The following is a 15,026-nucleotide window of genomic DNA, read 5'->3' as shown; positions in this document are numbered from 1 at the left end:
CATGTATTTTTCTAGTTCAAAGCGTTTATAAGTTCTTAATTTGGGGTTGGAATTACTGTCGTTGATTTGAAATAGCCACGACGAAGAATAAAAGATGCATTTTAGACTGGAGCAGCTTGATAATTTTATTGGGGGTGGTTGGAGCCATGATTAGACCAAACACCATGAAGATCAAATGATTTTAGTACCAGAGTGTGGCTGTATATTTGGGTGGGGGGGGGGATGTTTTACCATGTATGTCTCGAGATATACACTAAGAAAACCTGGCGGTATATTATTATATAAATCAGGGGTTGACTATAAGCATCGTATTGAAGAGGGCGAGAATCAATGAATCATCGCATGCCAGGGTAAGAATGATAACTGCATGCCAGGGTATAAATCCTGATCTACATGTCTCAAAAAAGGCGTATATTAATTTCTACATTATCTCAGTTTTTCAAAGGGTTCAATCGGTTTGAGATCATTCATTTATTACGTACGCATAAAATTTGAAATTTCCAACCCCCTCCCCCTCTGTACGCAAAATGGGCCATTTTTTTCCATATACATTAAGCATTACAGTACGCAATTGCACTGACCCCCTCCCCTAATGCGTACGTAATAAATGAATGACCCCTTTGCAGTTTCACACACTTTAAATGGCGAGTACGGTAACTTCAGTTCAGTTCAGTTAAACTATGTTCATGAACCGGGTCTACGTGGTCCGTTTCACATAACCGTAACGTAGGGTCAACTGCAATTCAACAATTCCATGTCGAATGGACCCTCAGCTTAATTTCATAAAACTTCATGAAACTGAACAATGATGAGATGTGACGCGCTGAGTGTGTGAAACTGCTGGCGTCAGTAATCATAACTAGAACAACACAGAAAATTCATCTTTATTTCAAATAGAACAGTAATGTCAGTTCGCACGAAATATTATACATGTAGTCCCATAATAAAGTAAACCTGCCGATATTTCAACATTTTGGTTTCATTGATTGTGGGTCTATACAGTCATACAAAAAATGTCCATTTACAATATCATACAAGTTACAAATCATACAAATTAACTAATGTAGTTACATGGACTGCGTAAATTATCTCATGCCCTTGATCCATCTCAGAAAGCCCATCATTAAGGTTTTCTCAATTCCCTCAATTGGCGAGGCAGAAAACCCATTAGCACTGCTTTGCAGCTATATTTAATCTAAAATTAGATTAATTTTCAGTAAAAATCAAAACCCACTTTACACAAATTTAAAAGGGTCTCTCGTCAAGTTTGAAGAAATAACTAGAACATTTAAAAAATCGAGAGGGAAAAACAAGTTAATTGAGAAAAGTAAAGCTAGAGGGTGTTAAGTGCTTAGGTTGAGAGGTTTTGTTATTTTGTGCATAGGTTGTTCTAGTTATTTCTTCATTTACTTTTATTATCTTGATTCTGATTCTTGATAAATAAATTACGCCTTTAATCTTTTAAATTTGCATATAGCGGGGTTATAATCACATATATTCTACGCCCGAGTCAGGCTATTATTCTATTAGCAAAAATGAGAACAGCTTTGAGAGACGAATCAGGGGATGACTCCATTGTTTTATGGATTGTGATACGCAGTCTATGAAACTATCACAAACAGTCACCTGCCCATGCTGGCCAGCACAATATAATACCGGTAACATATTTGACTTTAAACTTTACAATTGCAGATCCCAGAAATGAGTAGCAGCATATCAATCTTCAGGTAGATGGCTGGTCCCTGTCCTTGTCAAATTGAATATCAGGTCCCCACTTCGTCCTAGAAAAAGAGAGAAAACTGAATTCGATTGAATTTACAGTCAAGTGGGAATTGTTTTCACGAAATATTTTGTAATCTAGAATTTATAATTACCTTATAATTCTAGATAATTTAACACCATTATTCAATCTTTGATCATTTTCCAATTGTTCTATCAGACAAATTTCATGCTGCAATAAATCATTACGATATGAAAAGAATTAGCAACGTATTTAGAAAATTATAGCAGTCAGATATTGGTGCTAAATTCTATTAGAAAATCGGCATCAGCAGCATCATCAGCATCATCAGCAGCAACCACACTTCTTTCTGGAGAATCATACATAAAAATTCTGTACAGAATGGTCGAATATTATCAAATTAGAGCAAAGTGGAGTGATGAAAAACTCACCATTTCTAAACTTGAAGTTGCATCGGATTATATTAGTTCAGTGCCATCTAGCAGGATTTCACTTCCAAGAGTCATTACGAAACGAGAACTGACAATTTTCTGAGAAAATAAATATATATAAATCATTGAACTGTTAAGTTTTATACCAAGCTAGAACCAGGTATAGAGAAAATTACTTAGTTTATTCAAACAATAGCAGCTTCAGCAACAACTAGAGTTTCTTCACTATTTGAAGGTGAATATTTTTAATTTCTCCAGCTCCAATTGGTGTTGGGTGTATTGCATTCTGGAAGGAGAAAATTATGCCAGAAAATAATCAATGAAATGAATAGAAACTGCAACTTGTTTGTGTTTGATTGACAGAAAACCTACCAGGTTAATGAGTACTTTATCACAATGTGTTGAGTATATGCAGATTTGTGAGAGGTTTGATGGTAGCTTTAGACTGCGTCCTCTAGTAAAGCGTTGATACCTGCCAACATTGACCAATCAAAAACACATCATTTTCTGGACTTGATTTAGGATTTGATCTAAAGATCACCACAAATTACTGCAATAAATCGATATACTGGTAAAACTCACCACTTCTGAAATGTTTGATTTTTGGAGCAAAATGTTTACTACAAGTTCAGCTTTACTTTGGGCCCTAGAATACAAAAGTTGTATATTTTGATGTTTTGAACTTAAACCAGAATAGAAGTGATTGAAAATATTCGCCTTCACTGATTAATGTAGCTTCTATATGTAATCAGGAAATGAGTTTTTTAATTTAGTCAAACAGAGACTAGAATCTGTAGAGATATTTACCGGTACCGTATTTGTTTTGAGAATCCAAAGTGATATCCATCTTTCACAGATTGTCAAGTGAATTCCCAATGTTTACTGTTCACAGATTGTCAAGGGTTCATTTCAGCTCCTAAAACAAATGTTAGAAATTGTCAGTAAAATTGTTATGAAATAAGAGCAGTTTCACACCAAATCAAAGACTTACCATTTTCGTCAATGTTTATAAACCAGCGATATTTGAGGTTGATTGTTGGGTGCCATAACTTCCATAGCTCTGTTCACTGAAAATTGAATGGAAAACATAAAAACCTTGATAACTCCAATGATGATGAGGACATAAATGAGTTTTAACAATTGCAAACTCACTTTAAACTTAGCAGTGATCTTTGAGTGATTGAATGCTGGAAACATAAACATATAACCTGCTGGTGCTGCCGCCGCCGCTGCTGGAGGTGCTGTTGTTGCTGGTCTGCTGCTGCAGTGTGTACTCTCATCCTGTAAATGAGAGTAAAACAATAACAGAGACTGTGAGAAATACAATAACAGAGACCGTGAGAAATTCATTAATACTTTTTTACTTAACTTTTAAATGAGCCTGTTAAAATAGTAAATTCTATTGCATTTATTTCATTCTGAAAACCTACCAGGTTAATGAGTACTTTATCACAATGTGTCGAGTATATGCAGATTTGTGAGAGGTTTGATGGTAGCTTTAGACTGCGTCCTCTAGTAAAGCGTTGATACCTGCCAACATTGACCAATCAAAAACACATCATTTTCTGGACTTGATTTAGTATTTGATCTAAAGATCACCACAAATTACTGCAATAAATCGATATACTGGTAAAACTCACCACTACTGATTTGTTTGCTTTTTAGAGCGCAATGTTTACTACAAGTTCAGCTTTACTTTGGGCCCTAGTATACAAAAGTTGTATAATTTGATGATTTGAACTTTAACCAGAATAGAAGTGATTGAAAATATTCGCCTTCACTGATTAATGTAGCTTCTATATGTAATCAGGAAATGAGTTTTTTAATTTAGTCAAACAGAGACTAGAATCTGTAGAGATATTTACCGGTACCGTATTTGTTTTGAGAATCCAAAGTGATATCCATCTTTCACAGATTGTCAAGGGTTCCACTTATTTCAGCTCCTAAAACAAATGTTAGAAATTGTCAGTAAAATTTTTATGAAATAAGAGCAGTTTCACACCAAATCAAAGACATACCATTTTCATTTCACACCAAATCAAAGACTTACCATTTTCGTCAATGTTTTTAAGCCAGCATTATTTGAGGTTTATTGTTGGGTGTGCCATAACTTCCATAGTTCACTGAAAATTGTATGGGAAAACATAAAAGTCTTGATAACTCCAATGTTGATCAGGACATAAATGAGTTTTAACAATTGCAGACTCACTTTAAACTAAGCAGTGATCTTTGAGAGATTGAATGCTAAAAACATAAACAGATAACCTGCTGGTGCTGCCGCCGCCGCCGCTGCTGGAGGTGCTGTTGCTGCTGGTCTGCTGCTGCAGTGTGTACTCTCATCCTGTAAATGAGAGTAAAACAATAACAGAGACTGTGAGAAATACAATAACAGAGACCGTGAGAAATACAATAACAGAGACTGTGAGAAATTCATTAATACTTTTTACTTAACTTTTAAATGAGCCTGTTAAAATAGTAAATTCTATTGCATTTATTTCATTCTGAAAACCTACCAGGTTAATGAGTACTTTATCACAATGTGTCGAGTATATGCAGATTTGTGAGAGGTTTGATGATAGCTTTAGACTGCGTCCTCTAGTAAAGCGTTGATACCTGCCAAAATTGACCAATCAAAAACACATCATTTTCTGGACTTGATTTAGTATTTGATCTAAAGATCACAACAAATTACTGCAATAAATCGATATACTGGTAAAACTCACCACTACTGATTTGTTTGCTTTTTAGAGCGCAATGTTTTACTACAAGTTCAGCTTTACTTTGGGCCCTAGAATACAAAAGTTGTATAATTTTGATGATTAGACCTTTAACCAGAATAGAAGTGATTGAAAATATTCGCCTTCAGTGATTAATGTAGCTTCTATATGTAATCAGGAAATGAGTTTTTTAATTTAGTCAAACAGAGACTAGAATCTGTAGAGATATTTACCGGTACCGTATTTGTTTTGAGAATCCAAAGTGATATCCATCTTTCACAGATTGTCAAGGGTTCCACTTATTTCAGCTCCTAAAACAAATGTTAGAAATTGTCAGTAAAATTGTTATGAAATAAGAGCAGTTTCACACCAAATCAAAGACATACCATTTTCATTTCACACCAAATCAAAGACTTACCATTTTCGTCAATGTTTATAAACCAGCGATATTTGAGGTTGATTGTTGGGTGCCAAAACCTCCATAGTTCACTGAAAATTGAATGGAAAACATAAAAACCTTGATAACTCCAATGATGATGAGGACATAAATGAGTTTTAACAATTGCAAACTCACTTTAAACTAAGCAGTGATCTTTGAGTGATTGAATGATGAAAACATAAACAGATAGCCTGGTGGTGCTGCCGCCGCCGCTGCTGGAGGTGCTGTTGTTGCTGGTCTGCTGCTGCAGTGTGTACTCTCATCCTGTAAATGAGAGTAAAACAATAACAGAGACTGTGAGAAATTCATTAATACTTTTTTACTTAACTTTTAAATGAGCCTGTTAAAATAGTAAATTCTATTGCATTTATTTCATTCTGAAAACCTACCAGGTTAATGAGTACTTTATCACAATGTGTCGAGTATATGCAGATTTGTGAGAGGGTTGATGGTAGCTTTAGACTGCGTCCTCTAGTAAAGCGTTGATACCTGCCAACATTGACCAATCAAAAACACATCATTTTCTGGACTTGATTTAGTATTTGATCTAAAGATCACCACAAATTACTGCAATAAATCGATATACTGGTAAAACTCACCACTTCTGACTTGTTTGATTTTTGGAGCGCAATGTTTAATACAAGTTCAGCTTTACTTTGGGCCCTAGAATACAAAAGTTGTATAATTTTGATGATTAGACCTTTAACCAGAATAGAAGTGATTGAAAATATTCGCCTTCAGTGATTAATGTAGCTTCTATATGTAATCAGGAAATGAGTTTTTTAATTTAGTCGAACAGAGACTAGAATCTGTAGAGATATTTACCGGTACCGTATTTGTTTTGAGAATCCAAAGTGATATCCATCTTTGACAAATGTGAAGTGAATTCCCAATGTTTACTGTTCACAGATTGTCAAGGGTTCCAATTTCAGCCCCTAAAACAAATGTTAGATATTGTCAGTAAAATTGTTATGAAATAAGAGCTGTTTTACACCTAATCAAAGACATACCATTTTCATTTCACACCAAATCAAAGATTTACCATTTTCGTCAATGTTTATAAACCAGCGATATTTGAGGTTGATTGTTGGGTGCCAAAACCTCCATAGTTCACTGAAAATTGAATGGAAAACATAAAAACCTTGATAACTCCAATGATGATGAGGACATAAATGAGTTTTAACAATTGCAAACTCACTTTAAACTTAGCAGTGATCTTTGAGTGATTGAATGCTGGAAACATAAACATATAACCTGCTGGTGCTGCCGCCGCCGCTGCTGGAGGTGCTGTTGTTGCTGGTCTGCTGCTGCAGTGTGTACTCTCATCCTGTAAATGAGAGTAAAACAATAACAGAGACTGTGAGAAATTCATTAATTCTTTTTTACTTATCAATCAATGAGACAGAAACAGTACAGGATTTCTGTAGATTAAACTGCTGTACTTATTTCATACTGATTTAACAGTTACAGATACATGTAACAAACATTGTGTACAGATACAGAGTACAGATCACTGCATTACTTCATCCTGTGATTGAACATTGACTTATGTTCTCTCATCTTCATTAGATTCCCATCCGTTTAACTAAAACATCAGAACATTTCAACTCACCTAACCCCCATCCTGACCCTCCCGGAACCCATCCCTCCCGCCCTCCCGGACCCCTTCCCTCCCGCCCTCCCTCGCCCCTTCCCTCCCGCCCTCCCTCGCCCCCCTTCCCTCCCGCCCTCCCGGACCCCTTCCCTCCCGCCCTCCCTCGCCCCTTCCCTCCCGCCCTCCCTCGCCCCTTCCCTCCCGCCCTCCCTCGCCCCTTCCCTCCCACCCTCCCTTGCCCCTTCCCTCCAACCCTCCCGGACCCCTTTCCTCCCGCCCTCCCTCGCCCCTTCCCTCCCACCCCCCAACCCATTCCCTCCCTCAATGCCCTCCCACCTAGCCCTCCCTCAATGCCCTCCCACCTAACCCTCCCTCAATGCCCTCCCACCTAACCCTCCCTCAATGCCCTCCCACCTAACCCTCCCTCAATGCCCTCCTACCTAACCCTCCCTCAATGCCCTCCCATCATGCTTCCTCAACTCTCTTGTCTCCTCCTCAGACACCACTCATCTGTACCATAACTACAAAACGATTTGCCATTTTTCACGATCATATCAATTTCATATATATATATCGAAATCCTTAATCAATTGCATCATTGACGGGACTCACAGATACTTTTCCACAATTTTGGAGGCATTCAAATGATCATATGCCTAGTATAAACAGATTTCACTTCATCAAATGACCGAGGAACCTAATTAATAATGTAGTAAGGGAGGGGGAGGTATATGGAGGGTTCACCCGAACCAAGAAAATAAGCCCGAACCAAACCTCCACTCACAAAACGTTGTGGGAAGGGCAAACACAAACCAAGGACCAGAATGATGGCTGAGATCAAAACAATTAATGCTATTTATGTTGCTTCACAAATTCAACATCATCACTCTAATTATGAAACCGATGTGAAACAATGACAGTTGATAGTTAGATCAGATATTTCTATACTCTCTACTATAGAGGTTTTATATAAGCAGGTTGTTTTATGTTTTCTTATTCATAAGATTTATCAATTGATTATGAACTGCTGATGTTTACAAAATATACACATCATTAATAATTTGTTTGATTGTCTCTTCCAGTTTGCACTTGAACCCAGTGGAACCAATCAAACTCAAGCCATTTTCCTTCATTTGCCATTTTCGTTTTTACGCTTTTTTCTCGCTTACTTTAAGCGTTTGAGTCGAGGTAGGTATAGACCCCTGCCCGCCCTCTAAGCGTGCAGGACACTAAACCTTCGAATTGCTCTCAGACCCCACTCTTTATATTCTATCCTTTTTTTGAGTCGAGGTAGGAATAGACCCCTGCCCGCCCTCTAAGCGTGCAGGACACTAAACCTTCGAATTGCTCTCGGACTCCACTCTTTATCAGCATTTGATGCTGTTTTATTTTGTGGTTCGAAGCTCACGCATTCGCTTTATATTTTTTCTTTTCATATGGCTTTCTTTTCCTTATTTGTCGTCTGACTAGAACTCTCATCAGTTCCGACTCGGATCAAGTTTAATCTTTTAGAGACAGACAGCAAAAAGTTGTGTAACTTGCACCAACACCAGCAGCAACACTGATACAGATGAATCTTTCACTAACTACGTCATTAGTTCCACATAAATCATTTCATTCTCAAATGCAGAGCTGTGAAGGCAACAGAAATAACTTGTACAACTTTTCATTCATTTGGTGACCAAAGACAAGATTTAAAGTTTGGGACCCTTTTTTGATGACCAAAAAGTCAAAGTGTGGTCTATGGTTCTCTATTGATGACCGAAGAGTCACAGTTTGGTCCATGGTTTGTTTTCGGTGACCAAAGAGTCAAAGTGAGGCCCATAGTCCTGTTTTCGTGATCAAAGAGTCAAAGTTTGGTTCATGGCCTTGTTTTGGGGACCAAAGAGTCAAAGTTTGGTCCATGGTGCTGTTTTGGTAACCAAAGAGTCAAAGTTTGGTTCATGGCCATAGTTCAGTAACTAAAGGTGGCACTAGAGATGAATTTTCATACGCGGAGCAGTTTTTGTAGCCACGAAATTGTCACTGCTGTACCAGAGCAAACGTACGTAACATGAGAAATTGAGTGTTGCATATTTTGAATAGGGGAATTGGACTAATCATCAATCACTTGTATAAAATCAAGAATTACGTACGCACTGAATGGGATAATTCATTAATTCGAGTCTACATGTAAAATAATACATTGATCGAAGTCTAAAAGCTATTATAAACTGACAAATTGATCGAGCACAGAAAAAATCTTAAATAACAGCGGAGGATGTTTATGACTTACATAAACTGATATGATCGTGAAAAATGGCAAAATACACTAGAGATATCCCCTCTTGTTGTGACAATAGTCTGTATTCAGCATTTCTATTCTAGTAGACAGGAATGATAAATATTGCGACAAAGCAGCGATAACGGGTTTTCTGCATTAGTATATGGAAGAAAACGAAGTATTTACAATTGATTACAACATACACAATGGTGTACCAGCAGCGCTACTGTGGCAATCGAGGATTCCACTTATAGCAGGCGAGGATCCATCACGTTCGCGAGGGGTTATGTTACTTGGATACCGCGCTTCATTTACTTCCACATTTCAATTAAAATTCTAATCAACTTTTCTCATCGGCAAATCTTTTTTCAGGAAAATTATACCATTGGGAACACAAGTCTCATATATGCGATGACTTGTTCGACAAAATTTCCATTTGGGAGTAGAAAAATCCAGTTCAAAGTTCATTGAAAATGAACTAACTTTCACTACGTATAATTGAGTGTATTGTTGCGCCATCTGATATGAGCTGGTATCCTGTTAATTTGAAATGTTGTTCATGAAATCAAGTGAATGCGTTTCCTACAAGAAAATCACTGAGATTTGTCCTAAAGGATTCACAAAAACTGCAAACACAGTTAAATAATCTTAGATATGTAACTACTACAAAGCATAATACGCTTTATCAAAGTCTCAATGTAGTAGGAAGGTCACAGTAGGAAGGTCGCGGTAGCCTAACTGTGAAAACTACAGCTATATCTGGTTGAATATCATCTGTTTTAAACTTTTTACGACTTTCAAGTTCAGTAAAATATTTCGTGATATAAGTATAATTAGTTCGCAGCCCCTCTTTCTAAAAAGAAGTCACAGGTAGAAATATACTGTCATCGATAGAATACCCTGAATATAATAATAGAACAATAGTCTCTCCGTGTCAATCTATGTCCCACCTAATAAATTGTAAAGTTTCAGAAAATGTGTCCTATCTTTTTGAAAAGGGTAACTAATTATTAAGGATATCTATCTATAAATGGTGATATACTGTGCCACATACTGCTGAAGGCAAATGAAAGTGTATCTGAAAATCCATAAAAGTGATCACAAAACATATCACTTTTCTAATGAGTGCCATACTCTTCTTCAAAAAATGAAGAGTGAGTCTCCGTCTAAGAATCTGCAGAAAAAGAGGAAGCAGCAATGAATGTGACTGCATCTCGACTCGACAAGTCGTCCTATAGACCTACAGTTGTTTAACTAGAACCAGTATTTACAGCGTTTTCTAAAATAGCACAGAAGAAAATAGAATACTTCTTTCTGCTAGAAATGTATTCAAAAAGAAGCAGTAAACCGCTAAATATTAACAGTAATTATACATATGATATTGTAAAGGTAATTGAAATGTTCATTAAGCCGTATTTTGATCAGAGCCAAGGAGCAGTTTGTGATCATTCGACATCTTAAATGATGGCCCTAAAAATTGAAACGTCCCAATTCAAAAATCTGGAAGTGACAGTGAAATTATGTTTGCCCTCACCGGGTCTCATAGAAATAACAACCATCAAAATTGAACTCGTCCAATTGGCCGGTGGTATATACAGCTTGAAAAATGACATGTTCCCATCACGCGTGGCCACATAACGTGTTTCATAATGATTAATTCTTACTTAGAATAATAAAAAGATGGGACACATTTTCTGAAATATCCTGAAACCCCTTCCCCTACTGACCCAACACCCTACACTAAATCTAAACCCTACATCTAAACCCATACCCTCCCTCCAAAGTCCTACCACCACCCATTCTCTCCAGCCCACCATACCCCTACCACCCCTACATTCCACCCTCAAGCCCAGAACCCATCCCTCCCGCCCTCCCTCTACCCCATCCCTCCCACCCTCCCTCTACCCCATCCCTCCCGCCCTCCCTCTACCCCATCCCTCCAGCCCTCCCTCTACCCCATCCCTCCCGCCCTCCCTCTACCCCATCCCTCCAGCCCTCCCTCTACCCCATCCCTCCCGCCCTTCCTCTACCCCATCCCTCCCGCCCTCCCTCTACCCCATCCCTCCAGCCCTCCCTCTACCCCATCCCTCCCGCCCTTCCTCTACCCCATCCCTCCCGCCCTCCCTCTACCCCTTCCCTCCCGCCCTCCCTCTACCCCTTCCCTCCCCCCAGCCCTACCCACCCTCCCCGAACCCGCGGTTAGATGAGTTGAAATGTTCTGATGTTTTAGTTAGACGCATGGGAATCTAATGAAGATGAGAGAACATAAGTCAATGTTCAATCACAGGATGGAGTATTCAGTGATCTGTACTCTGTATCTGTACACAATGTTTGTTACATGTATCTATAACTATTCAATCAGTATGAAATAACTACAGCAGTTTAATCTACAGAAATTATAACTAAAGATACACATGATCTGATTATCACGAAGGAACATGATTGAAAACAGTTGTATTATTGACATCAGGAACCAGTTTCATATTGATTAGAAATAACATTTGAGTTGATCACAATTTAGACAAGCAGCTTATCGGCTGATACAGCTCCACTGTTTTACGATAAGATTTTACAAGGACCACCTACACAGCACTCTCAAGAGTTCAAATCCAGAAAACGGCTCTATAACTTTTTAGCCCTTGGCCCATAGTATCTACATACCAAGCTTTATCAATATCAGATAATGATTGTAGGACAAGTAGCAATTGAAAGATTTTACAAGCGCATGGTCTGTACAGCGCCCACTAGAAATCAGATTGGAAAATGGCTCAGCAACATTTAGCCAATGGCCAAAAATATTGACAAACCAAATTTCGTCAAGATTGGATAATAATTGTAGGACAAGTAGCGATTTAAAGATTTTACAAGCGCCACTCGTACAGTGCACCCTAGAGATTAAATTTGGAAAACCACTCTATAACTTTTCAGCTCTCGGATTGATCTCAGTATCTACATACCAAGTTTCGTCAACATCGGACAATAATTGTAGGACAAGTGGCGATTTAAAGATTTTCCAAACGCCACCCGTACAGCGCCCCCTAGAGATCAAAAAGGGGAAACGGCTCTGTAGATTTTTAGCCCTTTGACCATATTAGCTTCATACCAAGTTTGGTCAAGATTAGAAAAGAACTGTAGCACTAGTAGCAAATAGAAGCAAAAGTTGACAGACGGATGGACGGACAGACGGCGACGGATAATCACCCTAACCCATCAGCTCCTTCGGTCACAGCGGAGCTAAAAATCTGTTAACCTGCTTACTGAACTAAAAATCCCAACCATAAACTCATCCTAGCCAAATATTCACCCATATTAAGAAATTTGAAATGATTGAATAAATGCAACAGGTTTCTGTGATTTCATTTCAAAACATGGTTTATAACAAATACTGAGAAACTGGTCCCTTAAAATCAATTCAACAACCGATAAATATAGATAAATGTTACTTATCTTGTTGAATTTCCACATATAGTGATTCCTGATGTCAATGCGCTGAATCCAAAAAGGTCTGACTGAATCATTGATTCCTTGTTGTCCGGTGCAGAATCCAAGAGTGATTCCTGATGTCCTGTGCTGAATCCAAAAAAGTCTGATTGTGAAACACTGATTTCTTCTTGTAGTCCTGTACTGAATCCACGATCGATTCCTGATGTCCGGTGCGAAACCAAAAGAGTCTGATTGTGAAACACTGATTCCTTGATGTCCTGTGCAGAATCCAAGAGTGATTCCTCGTTTTCCTGCGCAGGATCAAAATTCCCATTAATCATGTTGAAGTGATGCCTATAATAGACAAATCTAATAAGATCGTTTTCTTTCCTTATTAGAAATAACTGCAGAAATATCTAATTTAAAATTCAAATTTACAAATTAAATTGTTCGCTCCAATCTGCAGTTAATTTCAATCACTGGGTTTTTCTATCCACACTTTTTTGCATCCACAATCGAACATGAAATATAAAATAAGAATGTTGTAACGAATGAACAACAAATACTATCCGTTTCTGAAACCGATGAAGAGAACATGAAATAAACTAACCACGGTTTTCACTGTTTGATGTAATCAGTCGATGTAATCATTTTAGAATAAAATTCATTACAACACTCCGAGTAGAAAACATCGTGGTCTAGAAATATCAGGATGAATGACGATATGCTTCATCTGCTTGACTGAGCGCCACCATGTGCACCGATTACGTAGGACGTGCCTGAAATAAAATGATTACCCACACAATATCTGAGATGGAATATTTTGCGCCATTTAAACCAATGTTACAAACACTTACCAAATATCAAAATACTGATTTCAGGGGTCGGAAAGGAGGGTGGCAATGTTTGTATGGGCGAGGTTTTTGCTGTACATTTTAGTAAAGCACGCCATCTTTTCAGTATTGCTTAGCGCGCCACTAGACTGGTTGCCTTCCAATTCTGCGCGACCTATTCGCGGGAAGGTAGAGACCGGCAACCAGTCTTAGGCAGTGGCTAGGGCCACCGGCTTGTCGTGACTTTTCATCTCTGATTCGTTTTCGGTTAAAAGATTCAAGGAGTGAAAAAAACGGATGGCTTTGAAAAATTAACGGGAAATCGGGTGGTTCGAGTTCAAGTTTGTATCATTTATCATAGAACTATTCCGTTATAGTTCTATGCATTTTACACAGGACGCCGAGTCAAAACGGATAGTAATATTCATTAATGATCCCCCCGGTTGTAAACAGCAATATCAAGATGCACGCCGATGACACAAAGATTTACCGTAAAATTGAGTCAAAAGAAGATGTTAAATTATTACAAAATGACTCATTCCTTCTTGATGAATGGTCAAAAACGTGGCAGATGGAGTTTCATCCCAAAAAGTGTATAGTCCTCCATCTGGGAAACGAGCAATTTCCTTCTAAATTCTGGATGCCTGACAAAGGCGGTCAAAGATTCCAGCTCTTCGTAAAACAAGTTGAAAAAGATCTTGGGGTGCTGACTGATAATAAGCTTTTGAGGACCATATACACACCTCAATTAAAAAGTCAAACACCATGCTTGCGATCATCAAAAGAACATTCAACAACTTAGATGCCAAGACTTTTTGCCTACTTTACAAGGGTCTTGTCCGCCCAATACTTGAATATGCTGCAACAATTTGGAATCCGTACCTTAGAAAACATATTGATGCTCTTGAAAGAGTCCAGCGACGCGCTACCAAGACGGTCCAAAAATATCGAGACCTAAAATACAAGGATAGACTAAAGAAGCTGAATTTACCTACCCTGTATTCCCGGAGGGCCAGGGGAGACACGATAATGGTTTTCAACATCATGCACGAAAACTATAATATTGATGGAAACACACTTGAGGCAGATAGACGGACACGTCAATTGAGAGGTCACAGTCAGAAACTTTTAAAACAAAGGTGCAAGAAGGAGCTTTACAGCAACTTTTTCTCAAACCGAGTTGTAAATAGATGGAACTGCCTGACTGAAAACATAGTCACTGCTCCATCAATAAACTGCTTTAAAAGTAGACTCGATAAATTCTGGGAAGACCAGAAATATCTTACCTCGTAAAATAAATTTTTGTCAATTCAAATTATATGTCACAAATTATAATAATCAATTGTTTATTATTAAAATTTACCAGCATTAATTTTTGTTAATCTTATTATTTAATCTAATCTTTGAAACTAACTTAACAACTATCTGAACTAATATCAATTATTCTATGGTAAATCTGTGGTGGTGGTGGTAGTGGTGGTGGTGGCGGTGGCGGTGGCGGTGACGATGACGATGACGATGACGATGATGAAAACCAAATCGTGGCGGGGCCGTAACGGCGTTTCCTCGAACCCCAGTCCTTGCA

General features: G+C 38.2%; 3 long non-coding RNA genes across 3 annotated transcripts; all 3 read right to left on the bottom strand.

Annotated features, from left to right (window-relative positions):
• Positions 1 to 1,551: 1,551 nt before the first annotated feature.
• LOC141904673 (uncharacterized) lies at positions 1,552 to 2,245 on the bottom strand. The gene is made up of 3 exons (XR_012619172.1): positions 2,173 to 2,245; positions 1,875 to 1,951; positions 1,552 to 1,781 (listed from the first exon to the last, which is right to left on the bottom strand). It is a non-coding gene; the product is annotated as an uncharacterized LOC141904673 (long non-coding RNA).
• A 790-nt stretch (positions 2,246 to 3,035) lies between these two features.
• Positions 3,036 to 3,405, bottom strand: LOC141904674 (uncharacterized). The gene is made up of 3 exons (XR_012619173.1): positions 3,325 to 3,405; positions 3,164 to 3,239; positions 3,036 to 3,088 (listed from the first exon to the last, which is right to left on the bottom strand). It is a non-coding gene; the product is annotated as an uncharacterized LOC141904674 (long non-coding RNA).
• A 405-nt stretch (positions 3,406 to 3,810) lies between these two features.
• On the bottom strand, positions 3,811 to 4,441 carry LOC141903178 (uncharacterized). The gene is made up of 4 exons (XR_012619055.1): positions 4,382 to 4,441; positions 4,223 to 4,295; positions 4,038 to 4,115; positions 3,811 to 3,876 (listed from the first exon to the last, which is right to left on the bottom strand). It is a non-coding gene; the product is annotated as an uncharacterized LOC141903178 (long non-coding RNA).
• Positions 4,442 to 15,026: the final 10,585 nt, after the last annotated feature.

Source organism: Tubulanus polymorphus, chromosome 4 (genome assembly GCF_964204645.1).
Source record: "Tubulanus polymorphus chromosome 4, tnTubPoly1.2, whole genome shotgun sequence".
Classification (NCBI taxonomy): domain Eukaryota; kingdom Metazoa; phylum Nemertea; class Palaeonemertea; order Tubulaniformes; family Tubulanidae; genus Tubulanus; species Tubulanus polymorphus.
Note: the sequence above shows the minus strand (reverse complement) of the source record. Positions and strands in the feature narration are given on the sequence as shown.